The sequence below is a fragment of the Triturus cristatus genome, chromosome 7 (genome assembly GCF_964204655.1).
Source record: "Triturus cristatus chromosome 7, aTriCri1.1, whole genome shotgun sequence".
Lineage (NCBI taxonomy): Eukaryota > Metazoa > Chordata > Amphibia > Caudata > Salamandridae > Triturus > Triturus cristatus.
In genome coordinates, this window is record NC_140590.1 from 1,836,995,493 (window position 1) to 1,837,004,817 (window position 9,325).

A 9,325-nucleotide genomic window follows, 5' to 3' on the forward strand; every position below is an offset into this window, starting at 1 on the left:
TAAATGTGAAGGACGTCTAACATGGGCTTCAATTGGAATTCCATAGAGCATATTATCAAGCCCATTATCGTCGCTTTAGCGGCAATTTTCTGCCGCTAAAGCGGCGATCATTTTATCGCCTGGCTTGTTAATATGCCCCAATGTTGCTAGACAAGATAGCAAGTGTGCTTGACTTTTCAACATATCAGCTTATCATATATAATGTTCCTTAAAATCAGTTTTTGTTAACCAATAAGAATCATGCCTTTAAAAAACAGAAATATACACCCCACCTTTCAGTGTAGAAAGTTGTCATACAACCAATGATTTCTTGTCTTTTTAAAAAAAAAAAAATCCTTGGACCGCGCACCCAACGTGAGAGGATCCGTGCACCAAACGCGCATTTCACTTTTTTTTTTAAAAAAAAGGGGGTCCCTGGGGGTCCTTCTGGGACCCCCTAAGCACCTCTAGAGGGTCAGAGTATTTCCACTCTGCCCCCTTTATATGTTTTACACACTTATTCCCCTTGCTTCTTCAGCCTCGCTTCTACCGAGGCAGAAAATGGCCGCCAACAGTTCCTAGTTTCGAATGTAGACAGACACTCGACAGCCAATTAGCATTCAGCGCGCGATCAGGAGGGTGCACGCTCGATACGGGGAGGGTGCGCTTACGGTGCGGGTAGGGTCCGTGGAACCTCCCCGGCCATAGATATCAATAACTTTTTTACCCTATCTTTCTCAGGAACTAATGAACAGATTCAAACTATTTATGCAAAAGGTACGAGTCTGAACTGAGGACTACCTCTTTGCCAAATTTGATGTCGTTCAGTGGTTTGGGCTGTAGCTGCGACAACAGATCCTATGGGAAATTGCATGGGGAGAACGCATTTTGGGACCCCCCTTTTGTCTCGGCCCCCGCTTTACGAATCACCACGAAACTTTCAGGCACGGTGCGCGCACGGCGGAAAAAAATCATAAAAAAAATAGAATTCAAAATCAAATTTAAGTGTTTAGATGTTAGGTGGCTCTAAAAAGAGCCGTTGTGTTAATTGAGGAACAGAGGAACAAAATAATGAAAAAAATTAAAGGGTGCCGCATGTGTGCTGCTGTATCTTGCTCTCTATTAAGGGAATGCTGGTGTCCCCATAAGAGAGAAGAGCATTGCACGCATTGCACCGTATATGCACCCTCTTGAACAGAGGGTGTATATCCAGAGGAACAGAAGCAGGTGAATCTGCCGCCGCAGATGAAGTGCTCGGCTGAGCTGCCGATGATGTGCTCGGCTGAGCTGCTGCGGATGTGCTCGGGTGAGATGCTGGAGGGTTTTCTCTAGCAGCTCGAGCATAAGTCACAGGATGTACTTCTCTAACGTGCCTGATCATAGTGAAGATACTAAAAGAGTATTTCTTTTTAGGATCTCCTCTTGATAAGACACCACCACAAATAGTGCAGGTGACTATCGGAGCATTCACCTTCTTCTGCCCCTCTGGAAAAGTGAAAAATTGCCATATAAAAGAGTTTTTCTGTTTCCTCTGCCTCTGTGGCACAAGGGTCTCCTGCTCACTCCCAGAAGATGACTGCTGCTCTGCCATTCTCAAGTACTGGAGTACTGGAAAAGCTGCTCAGCTCCTTCTCCCAGGGAATCAGAAGTAATAATGAGGGGAGTGGGTGTGGTGTTGGAAGTTTCTGGAACTGAAACTACTATAAACCAATGAAAAGTGTTGTTTCTTAATCACATGACCTGAAACTACTATAAACCAATGAAAAGTGTTGTTTCTAAATCACATGACTTGCCGTGCGCGCACCGTGCACGCACCGAGCACTCGCGTACGGAGCACGCGCGCGCACAGAGCACGCGCGTACGGAGCACGCGCGCATGCGCGTATGGAGCACACGCGCATGCGCGTACGGAGCACGCGTACGGAGCACGCGCGTATGGAGCATGCACGATGTACGCATGCGCATGTGGAGCACGTACGCATGCGCACACGGAGCACGTACGCATGCGTGCACCGTGCGCGCACAGTGCGTGCACCGTTCAAAACCCTTAAAAAAGAAAACATTTTTTAAAGTGTTTATAAGTTTATAGAAGATATTAACTATGCTGTTCAACTTTATCCAAATAAAAAAAAAAAACTGACCCATTCAATATTACAGGATAAAGTTAATCTATAACTATATATATAGGTAGCTTATTGTAAAATAAATATTTTAAAAATATAATAATACATTCATAAATTAGCATTTAAAAAACCTTGCAAATTCACTTAAAAAACCATAGGTTTCACACACGTTATAGTTAGGAATTAGCATTTAAAAAACCTTGCAAATTCACTGAAAAAACCATAGGTTTCACACACGTTATAGTTAGGAATTAGCATTTAAAAAACCTTGCAAATTCACTGAAAAAACCATAGGTTTCACACACGTTATAGTTAGGAATTAGCATTTAAAAAACCTTGCAAATTCACTGAAAAAACCATAGGTTTCACACATGTTATAGTTAGCTGGACATTTCACTTGTACAAAACCATTGAAATTCCCACGTTATAGTTAGTTCAGCTAACTATAACTCGCGCGCCTGCAATCCACTGCTGATGACATCACATATTACATCACTCATGACATGGTCAATGACATCACTCATGACATCACTGATGACATCTCAAATGACATCACTGATGACATCACTGATGACGTCATCCATGTGATAAATTACCACATCTTCTCACACCCTAATATAACCTTTGATACACCGACTCAAAATTTAATTCTCAAAACGATACATACTGCAATACCAATAACTACATACCCACTTATTAACTCTTAGGTCTACATACACCTCCACTCATTCACCTGTACAGTCACTCATACTTACAGTCACTCCATACAAAACTATCATATGCATTTATACACCTATATAGACACTCACACACTACCAATCATTCATAGAGGTACTCTCACACCTAGTCAGTCATGCAAATAATCACACTCCCATTTACTCACCTATGCGGTTATACACACTCAAGTTCACTTACTCTTAAAAATAGTATCACATACTTACGCTCTTATAGAATCATTGCTACAAGCACACACTCATCCATACAGTCACTCTCACATTCACACACTCTCACATCTACCCACTTATATACTCTTACACGCATATATACTGCCTTTCACATATGTAGTTAGTCACAAATGTACCACTGAGATATACATTCAATCCATAACACACCCATACATACACTCACTCAACCATACAGTCCATCACAGATGCACTCTTAAAACCATGCACCCATAGAATCACCCACTCACACATCTATGCATAGAGTCGCACACACCCTACCCACACAAACACTCAGGAACCCATACAGATACTGAGACAAGCAATCAATAACTCATATAGACACTTATATAGGTATTCACAAAACCATGCCGCCACTTATACACCAACATACAGACACATACAAACATTTACACAGTTTAGTCACTAGTCTGCAGTAAGATACATTTAATGACTCACTTATAGAGTCAGTTACGCACCACAGAAAATCATTCATTTACACACTTGTACACCCACTTATTCTACAACAGGCCTCTCCCTATATATATTAAACATATTAAAATTGTTCAGAAACACATACTCAATGGATGATGTCATCTGTGATGTCATCAGTGATGTCATTTGAGATGTCATCAATGATGTCATGAGTGATGTCACTGACCATGTCATGAGTGATGTAATATGTGACGTCATCAGCAGTGGATTGCGGGCGCGCGAGTTATAGTTAGCTGAACTAACTATAACGGGGGAATTTCAATGGTTTTGTACGAGTGAAATGTCCAGCTAACTATAACATGTGTGAAACCTATGGTTTTTTCAGTGAATATATATATATATACACCACTTCCGAATCCACCTAAAGAATCGGACACCGACACAGGGGTAGCGTTGGCAATTCCGTCTCTCGTTTTAATCCATATATGCTGTTATTATCTACTGGCGGTCGCCAGTAGATAGTTATAGTTAGGACCGTGTTTCCATAGGAAATCTGCAACATTCTATTTTAAATAACTTTGGCGCCGATTGATGAATCCTCGCGAAATTTTCAAAATAGGTGGGGCGCTCCGCTCCGCTCCTTCCCTAAAAGTCTCGGGGGGATTCGTCAAGCGGGGGCTGAGAAAAAGGGGGGGTCCCAAAACCCGTTTTCCCCATGCATTTTTCCATAGGACCTTTAGTCCAAGCTGCAGCCCGAACGGCTGAACAGAATTACTTGAAATTTGGCAGAGAGGTAGTCCTCAGGTCAGGGATGTGCCTTTTGCAGGTCTGGTGTAAATCTGTTTAGTACTTCCTGAGAAAATAGCATTTAAATCAATTTATATATCTATGGGCGCGCTCCGAGCGCGTACCGTAAGCTTACCGTACGCGCACGCCGCCGTGCACGAGCGCGATTCTGATTGGTTGTTAGATCTCAGTAAACATTCGAATCGGTCGAAACCAGGAAGTGTCGGCCGCCATTTTGTCTCTCGCAGTCTGAGGGGGTGAAAAACAAAGGTGGATAACGTGAAAAGGGGGCAGGCTGGACAGTTCCTGACCCCCTAGCCTTTGTTAGGGGGTCCCAGAAGGACCCCCAACGGCAAAAATTAATTTTAATTTTTTTTCAAAAAATCGCCGAATGCGCGTAGCGTACGCGCATGGCGTAAATGGAAAGTTCCGTGAACTTCGCGTAGCGATTACGCGTACCGTGCGCGCACGGCAAAAAAAAAAATTTGAAAAAGAAAGCTTAAAAAAAATAAATAAATTGTGAGGTAAGGTTGGCTCTTAAAAGAGCCGTTGTGTTCATACAGGGATGGAAGAAAGAAAGAATGGGAATATTATGAGCGTCTACAAACGTGCTGGTCTATCTTATTGTTAATAAGGGAAACACTGGTCTCCCCAAAAACAATAAGACCACAACACGTTGTACACCTCATTGCAACCCTCCCAAATCGAGGGTTAATGTCCAGAGGAGCAGAAGAAGGTGATGCTCCCACCTCAGAGGAAGGGCTCAGCTGAGCTGCCGATGATGTACTCGGCTGAGCTTCTGAGGTTGGGCTCCGGTGACTTACTGAAGAGTTTTCTCCAGTATGTTGAGCAAAGGTCCTGGGATGTGTATCCATAAGGTGTCTCTTCATAGAGTGATTTCCAAAGGAATACTTCTTCCTTGGATCTCCTCTAGATAAAACACGGTCACAAAGTGTGCAAGTGACCAATGGAGCATTGACCTTTTTCTGCCCCTCTGGAAAAGTAAAATACTCCCACACAAAAGAATTCTTTTGTTTCCTCCTTCTCTGGATGATGGTGGTGCTGCTAGCCTCACTCTCAGAAGAGGTCTGCTGTTCTGCCATTGTATCTCAATGTCAATTCAGCTCCTTCTCCTAGGGGATCTCAAGCAGTAATGAGGGGAATGGGTTGTGGTGTGGGAAGTTTCTGGAACTGAAAGTAGTTTCAACCAATGAAAAGTGTTCTTTGTGGATCACATGACTTACCGTGCGCGCTCCGTAAGCTTACGGTACGGGCTCGTAAACAAGTACGCATGCGCAAACGTGACGCTTACGGAGCGCGTACGTAAGACGCACTCGCGCATGCGCATTACACGCCCCTGCGTAACCGCGACGTTGCTTCCGTGCAACGCGCATGCGTGTACGCGTACGTCACGTACGTATCACGTAAGCGCACTGTACTTATGACGTACGGAGCGCGTAGCGTCAGCTTACCGTACGCGCATCATATCACGTAAGCGCACCGTACTTATGACGTACGGAGCGCGTAGCGTCAGCTTACCGTACGCGCACGGAAAAAAATGCATAAAAAAAAAAATTAACCATTCCATAATGCAGGATATAGTACATATATTATTTTATACATAGGTTTACCAAAAATCTCAAAAAAAAATTGCATTTAAAAAACCGTACAAATTAACTGAAAAAACCATAGGTTTCACACACGTTATAGTTAGGAATTAGCATTTAAAAAACCTTGCAAATTCACTGAAAAAACCATAGGTTTCACACATGTTATAGTTAGCTGGACATTTCACTCGTAAAAAACCAATGAAATTCCCCCGTTATAGTTAGTGCAGGCAACTATAACTCACGCGACCGCAATCCTCTGTTGATGCTAATACTGTATCTTTAGCTATACATATATTACAAATATTTATTTTTCATAAAGACACATATGTCATCAGTGATGTAATATCTGACATCATCAGCAGAGGATTGCGGTCGCGTGAGTTATAGTTGCCTGCACTAACTGAAACTAAGTGAAATGTCCAGCTAACTATAACATGTGTGAAACCTATGGTTTTTTCAGTGAATATATATATATATATATATATATATTACCTACTGGCGGTCGCCAGTAGGTAGTTATAGTTAGGACCACGTTTCCATAGGAAATCCGCAACATTCTATTTTGAATAACTTTGGCGCCGGTCGACGAATCCTCGCGAATTTTTTAAAATAGGTGGGGCGCTACGCTCCGCTCCTTCGCTGAAAGTCTCGGGGGGATTCGTCAAGCGGGGGCTGAGATAAAAGGGGGGTCCCAAAACGCGTTTTTCCCATGCATTTTTCCATAGGACCTTTAGACAGGGCTACAGCCCGAACGGCTGAACAGAGTTACTAGAAATTTGGCAGAGAGGTAGTCCTCAGGTCAAGGAAGTGCCTTTTGTAGGTTTGGTGTAAATCTGTTCAGTAGATTCTGAGAAAATAGCCTTTAAATCAATATATATATCTGAGCCAGCTTACGGTGCGCTTACGGTACGCTTACCGTACGCGTACGGTGGCGTGCGCGAGCGCGATTCTAATTGGCTCTTAGATCTTAGTAAACATTCGAATCGGTCGAAACCAGGAAGCGGCGGCCGCCATTTCGTGTGTTTCACTCAGAAAAAAAAGAGTGATAACAAGAAAAGGGGGCAAGGAGGAGAGTTACAGACCCCCTAACATTTGTAAGGGGGTCAAAGAAGGACAGAAAAGTACAAAGAAAACATTTATTGATTTTAAAAAAAATCGCGGGGTACGCGTACGGTAAGCTTACCGTACGCGTACGGTAAAAAAAAAAAAAAATGAAATTAAATGCAGATTTAAGTGTTTAGATATTAGGGGGCTCTAAAAAGAGCCGTTGTGTTTATGAAGTGATTTGATTTTTTAGTGGTACCTACAAGTAAGTACCGATGCAGAGTCTAAGGTTCAAGAGGAAGACTCTGTTCCCTTCATCACTGAAGTGTACACCATCTCCTCTATAAATGTCTTGCATGTCGTAACGCAAGTTGTTGTGGTAAATGGAACCCATACCATAGTCACGGAGGAAAGCAGAAACAGATTTGTTGACGTGCTTTCTTGCTTTGTCAATCTGCGGACAGAAATGATTGGACCAGTTCCATTTTTGCCTTTGGCATATGTTAGAAAACACAAAGGCAGTTTTTGGGAAAAGTGAAAACAGTTGTGCAAAGGTGTCCTTCATAAGCATTTCCAGACCTACCCCAGTCAAAGTGCCTAGGTCATTGCCACCACAGTGCACTATTATGAGGTCAGGGTGTTGGATTTGGATGAAGGATTTCACCAATGGCATCAATTGGTGACACTTTAACCCTCTCTGACCAATCCATTTAATGTCTACATTTGGCAAAGCAAGGTCTCTCACCATACCTGTTTTCTCTGCGTACTTTTCACTCCAGAAGACATAGCTGTGTCCTACAATCCACACTGTGAACATCTTCAAAGGAGAACTGGATGCACTCAGGAGGTGTCTTTCAGTAGAATGGCAATATGAAAAGAAAGACAGTTTGGAAATGGAGGCATACATATTTTTTTCAAAAAAAAAAGAACTGATTGGCTGTTTCATACCATTCTAGAATAAAAACTAGGCTGTATGTGTAAATTAATAGAAGCATGTTTTGTATTGGTACAGAAAAATGTGTTACCAAAGAACAGTACTATGGATTTGCTGTTAGGTTTGAAAAGTCAAGCACTCTTGCTCTGTGGAATTGAAACATTGTGTGGCGAACTTCTGACCTGACTTCACAGAGCAGTGTTCCATGAGCTGTTGCTATGGTAGCAGGCAGAAGTCAAGTTGGGGGAAGGGTGCTAGGCAGAAGTCAAGTTGGGGGAAGGGTACTTTTGGAAAAGGGTTGGTTTTCAACCAATAGAAATGTGTGATTACATTTGAAAAAAAGGGGCAAGCACTGAGATTTGAAACTAACATGTATATGTGTGGAAAAAGAGAGGGAAAGTTTGCCATTATCTGGTTCTGCTGAGAGGAGAGAGGTGTAAAGAACAGAGATCCTGGCTCTGATAATCTGCTGTTTGAGTGCCACATTTCTTTCACAACTAACTAATTTTAAAGGTGAGTTTAGAGTTTGAGAGGGGATGTATATGGTAAATTAAGAAATGAATAATAGAAATGCAATTCTTTTTGTTGAAGTTGTGTTTATTATTTTCTGTTTTGGGAGAAATTTAAATGTGAGGAACAAGTAAAATAATATGGACTATGTTTTCACAATAAATTAAGGTGTACTGGTATAAAAAAAGAATAATTTAAGGGTTTGAGGTTGGACTCAGTAATGCAAATACATTCAGCATCACTAAGGCTGGTTGCCCTTGCTGGAGTGTAGGCAGTCACCCAGGTTACAAATGGTGCTGGTCTGAAAAAGCAGTTTGGACATGTGCTTTTTAAAAAATCTGAAAAGTGGATTCATAATGTGTCAGTCTGTAAAAGTGTTTATCACTTGCCAAAAAAAAGAGCAGTAAGTGTGCTTTCAAATTGGCAAAGAAATTTCGTTTTGTGACTAATGTGTAAACATGACTCTGTGTGCAAAGAGGAATTATAGGCAGAGATTTATTGCGTATTGCTCTGGTGATTTCACAGTTGCATTAGATGGAAAGGGGGAGCCATTTTTTGGTGCAGAAGCAGACTCTTAGCACACACCTAGCTGCTTACTATGTGGAATCATGCACAGTATTCACAAGCGAGTGGGGTTTGAGGTTTCAGTCAGTAATGCAAATACATTCAGCATCACTAAGGCTGGTTGCCCTTGCTGGAGTGTAGGCAGTCACCCAGGTTACAAATGGTGCTGGTCTGAAAAAGCAGTTTGGACATGTGCTTTTTAAAAAATCTGAAAAGTGGATTCATAATGTGTCAGTCTGTAAAAGTGATTATCACTTGCCAAAAAAAAGAGCAGTAAGTGTGCTTTCAAATTGGCAAAGAAATTTCGTTTTGTGACTAATGTGTAAACATGACTCTGTGTGCAAAGAGGAATTATAGGCAGAGATTTATTGCGTATTGCTCTGGTGATTTCACAGTTGCA